The sequence below is a fragment of the Silene latifolia genome, chromosome X, assembly GCF_048544455.1.
Source record: "Silene latifolia isolate original U9 population chromosome X, ASM4854445v1, whole genome shotgun sequence".
NCBI lineage: Eukaryota > Viridiplantae > Streptophyta > Magnoliopsida > Caryophyllales > Caryophyllaceae > Silene > Silene latifolia.
The window spans coordinates 292100516-292105260 of NC_133537.1; the positions used below are offsets into that span (position 1 = coordinate 292100516).

The 4745-nt window shown below is 40.9% G+C and overlaps 1 non-coding gene across 1 annotated transcript; it reads right to left on the reverse strand.

Annotated features, from left to right (window-relative positions):
• Positions 1 to 546: 546 nt before the first annotated feature.
• LOC141625827 (small nucleolar RNA R71) lies at positions 547 to 653 on the reverse strand. The gene has a single exon (XR_012535578.1). It is a non-coding gene; the product is annotated as a small nucleolar RNA R71 (small nucleolar RNA).
• Positions 654 to 4745: the final 4092 nt, after the last annotated feature.

The following is a 4745-nucleotide window of genomic DNA, read 5'->3' on the forward strand; positions in this document are numbered from 1 at the left end:
AACTTGTTACCCTTTGATCACGAAATTGAAAGGACTTTGACAAACAATAGAACACTTGCTAGGAGAACTTTGAGAGGTATTGGTGAGGTTGTAGATATTCAACCAAATGCTATTGAGTTCGTCAACCCTTTTGCAAGAGAAGGTGAGGAGAACCCAACACAAAATCAACCCACAATGCCTAAATTTTCATCACATTCCGTACCAACCGAGGAGAACCTACCCAATGGTACTCCCACACCACAACACTTAACCGGAAATTTCATTGCCAAATCCACATTTATCCAATTAGTCGAAAGAACCCAATTTGGGGGGATGCCTAGTGAAGACCCTCACTCTCACATGAAGACTTTTTGTGACTATTGTGATGCGATTTCTCAAACCGGTGTAACTCAAGACCAAATTCGATGGGTTTTATTTCCTTTTTCTCTAATTGGCACCGCAAAACAATGGTTGAAAGGCCTTGATAAGGCTACTCTCAGAATTGACTCTTGGAAGAAGTTGGCTCTAGCTTTCTACAAAAAGTTCTACCCACCGGAAAAGACTAACATGCTAAGAGCTCAAATTACGGGTTTTAAGCAAAGAGATGAAGAATCTTTGTATGAAGCTTGGGAGCGATTCAAAGGAATTTGTCGCTCATGTCCTCATCATGGACTTAGCGAGTGGTTCTTGGTACAACAATTTTGGAATGGTCTTTATAAAGACTCAAGAAACATTCTCAACATGGGATCAAATGGTATGTTCACCGAAGTTGACGATAATCAAACTTGGAACAAAATTGAGGAAATGGCGGTCCATAATTCACAATATAGTAGACCTCGCAAGGCTACTAGAGGAGGAAAGCATGAAGTGGACTCTATTACTCAATTGGGTGCTCAACTTAGTGCTCACATTGATACCATCAATTTAAAGTTCGAAAAAGCTATGGTTAGACTTGAAGAAGCCTCAAAATCACCAAAGCATCATGTTAATGCCATGACGGCATCTTCATCAATCCCAAGTGGGATATGTGAGAATTGTGGAACTTTGGGACATGACCAAAGTGAATGTAGGGGAACAAATGAACATGTGAATGCTTTTCAAGCATACAAGAGTGGTACCCCTTATTCAAATTATTACAATGAAAACACCAAATTCCACCCAAATCTCTCATACAAAAGCCAAAATGTTCAAAACCCTCAACCAACATACACCCCACCTCCCATGAGAAACCAAAATCAAAGACCCTTTTACAACCAAAACCAAGGTTACGAAAATCAAACTCCATACAATCAACAAAATAACCAAGGTTTTGATGTCCAAAAAGCGGTCCTCCAAATGCAAAAGAATCAACAAGAGTTTTTTACTCAAATGCAAAAGGATAGTCAAGCAAAGGAAATCACCATCAACAACATCCTAGCCCACACCAAAATGTTGGAAACCCAATTGACTCAACTAGCATCTTCAAGCTCACAAAGACAAAAGGGGCAATTACCACCTCAAAGTAATCCCCCGAGACATGAAACGGTTAGTGCCATTCACTTGAGGAGTGGTACGAGGTATGAGGCACTAAAGAAACAAGTTGAGGATGAAGTTGTGGAAGCTAGTGACAAAGAAGAAGTTGTGCAAAACTCCAAGGATGGAGAACCATCAAAAGAAGAAGTTTCAAAGAAAAATGAAGACAAGGCCAAGGAGAAGGAACCTATTGTGATTAGACTTCCTTTTCCAAGTCGTTAAGCTAAGCCCAAATTTGATGACCAACTTGGAAAATTTATGGAAATTGTGAAGAATTTGGAAGTCTCGATTCCTTTCACGGAATTAATCAATCACGTGCCGGCCTATGCAAAGTACATGAAGGACATCCTTACGAAAAAGTAGTCGATCCGAAAGCTTAAGACTATCGCCTTCACTAGGGTGAGTAGTGCAATCCTTCAAGGGAGTTCACCTCCGAAACTTAAAGATCCAAGAAGCTTCTCAATACCGTGTACCATTGGCGACACAACGATCAACAAAGCCCTATGCGATCTAGGGGCTAGTGTGAGTGTTATGCCGTATTCGGTAAGTAAAAGGTTAGGGATGGGAGAGCTTAAATGTACCAATATCACACTCAAAATGGCCGATAAATCGACGAAGACACCATTAGGGATATGGGAAGATGTTCCCGTAAGAGTTGGGAAATTTTTCATCCCGGTGGACTTTGTCATTGTTGACATGGAAGAAGACTCCAATATTCCAATCATTCTAGGTAGACCTTTCTTGCACACCGCGGGTGCGGTTATAGATGTGAAGCATGGAGAGCTCACTCTAGAAGTGGGAGATGAGAGCATAACTTTCAATCTTGACAAGACCATGAGAGCTCCCCGTTTGCATGAACCATGTTTTATGGTTGATCATTATAGCCGGAAGGATGAGAGGAAGAAGTCGGAATTCCAATGGAAAAAAAAGTTGATGATGCTCCATCAAAAGAGCAAGGGAATAGCAAAAAAGAGAGCTTGAAAAGCTCACCCATGACAAGTGAAGAGGATGGCCTCATTGGCCAAAACAAGAAAGGAGGAGAGCTATCTCTATCAACTCAAGAGATTTTTAATGATCAAGTAGATGAAGTTTGCGGTCTTTGGGACGATGAGTTTGAAGGGATTTTCAATCCCTATATTGGTAATACTATCGATCAAGACCAACATGAATGACAACAAGTGCAAAGATCTATTGAGGATCTTTATCATGATAATGAACAAGCTTTTGACTACTTCTTCAAGGTGTTGAGTAACATCAACAACACCTTGAACATGCCCCCATGACATCTCACTAAGGATGAGAGTTTGGTGGAGTCCTCTCCAAACCACCATTTGTAAATATTTCTAACTCCCTAACTTGCATTTTAATTCTTACATTGCATTTTTGTCATTTTTGGATTTTTGTGCCTTGATCAAGATATTCATCATTTTTGAGAGAAGTGAGGGAGAGACTAATGATTTTATTGATGTGTAGTGCTTTAACTTAGTGTGGGGATAGCAATTGCCTAGGCTATTCATGCCTTTGTAGCGCCCCTACAATAAAGAACACGGGATTTGAAGAATGAAAATGACACGGGATATGCAAGTGCACGGATGGACCTGAATCCGGGTAGACCGGGAGGAATCCGAGCGGCTTCTGGGTAATCCGCTCGTCTTATAGGAATCCGAGCATCTGTGGAGGAATCCGTCCGTCCAAATGAGCTGCAAAATGAAAAATTTTGGTTTGTAAGAGAATCCGAGCGTCCAAGCTGAGAAGACGCTCGTCTGAAACTGGCCGCTCGTCTTTGTAGAAAGACGCTCGTCTTTTTGCCAGTGCAGATTAAGAAAAGTTCCTGTAAGAGAATCCGCTCATCTTTGAGGAAAGCCGTTCATCCTGAATTGCATAATCCGCTCGTCTTCACTGAAAGACGCTCGTCTTTAGGCGAGTTTTCCTGAAGCCAATTTGAGCAGAATCTGAGCGTCCCGACAGGAATCCGCTCGTCTTCCCCTGCTGTTTTGAATTTTTCGGGTGTTTTAATACCCCTTTCCACATTCATTTCATTCATTCATTCATTCAAACACTACCCATAAACCCCAAAACCCTCATCCTCTCCATCACCAAAAACAAAATTTCCTCAACCAAATTCAACAAAATCAAATTCAAACTTCCCACCAACAACAATTAATCACTCCTTTTGCAACAATAATCAATCCAAGCACCAAAATCTTCAACCTTTGAGTCGATTTTTGAAATACAAAGACAAATCCTTTCATCTTAAATCGATTTGGGTATAATTAGAAATTGAAGATTTTCAACCTTTTCTTGGTGTAATCAACAATGGCAAGAACAAAAGGAGCAACAAAGGCACTCAAGGCAAAGACACTTTCGAAAAGGCAACAAAGCCTTCAAGCAAATAAAGCTTCAATGGCTATGGTGGTCTATAATGCAAACTTGGAAGTTCAAAAACAACAAGATCCTCCCTTGGAAGCAACAACAACAACAACTCCGGAAATCGCTCAATTACCCAACTATCCGGAGGTAATTTTCATTTCTAACTCCCATAGGGATACATTTGCCAAGTATGCTAAGAAAGCCATTTTGCCCACCAAATTCATTTGTGAAGATGCCTTGAACAAATTGGGTGTCCTTGAACAAACAAAAGCCTTCTTTAAAGCCATGGGGTTGGGTAAATTGTTTACTATAAGAGAATTGACATACCCCTCCCTTACATTGGAATTCTTAAGTTCATTGAAAGTGACCAAGGTAGAGACTAGAGAATACATCGAGTTTCGCCTTGCGAATGTGAATAGGCGCATCACCTTTGATGTTTTGAGTAAGGTATTAGGCTTTAGTGATACACCATATTATCACAAGATGCCCGAAAAGTATGACCCCGCTCTTCTTTGGGAGGCGATTTCCGGGAAGAAATTTGTGAGCTTTCATGCTTGTCGCGCTCTATTTGTCCACCATCCGGGCATTAGAGTGTGGCACAAGGTCATCGGGAATACTATAATAGCAAGGAAAATCACTAATCACTTTACAAAGCTCGATTGTGTTCTACTTGAGTCGTCCTTAAATGTCGGAAGGGAATTCACTAAGCCCTACAATGCTCTAAGGCTTTTGATGGAAAGATGGCTTAATGTTGATTGTGGCAAGGAAGGGACCGCTCATATTGTAAATGGAGGTCTAGTTACTCTCTTGGCCAAGCACTTTGACGCAAATTTCAACAAGGATAACACCTATGTGGCAATCAAAGGGGGTCATCTCATTGACAT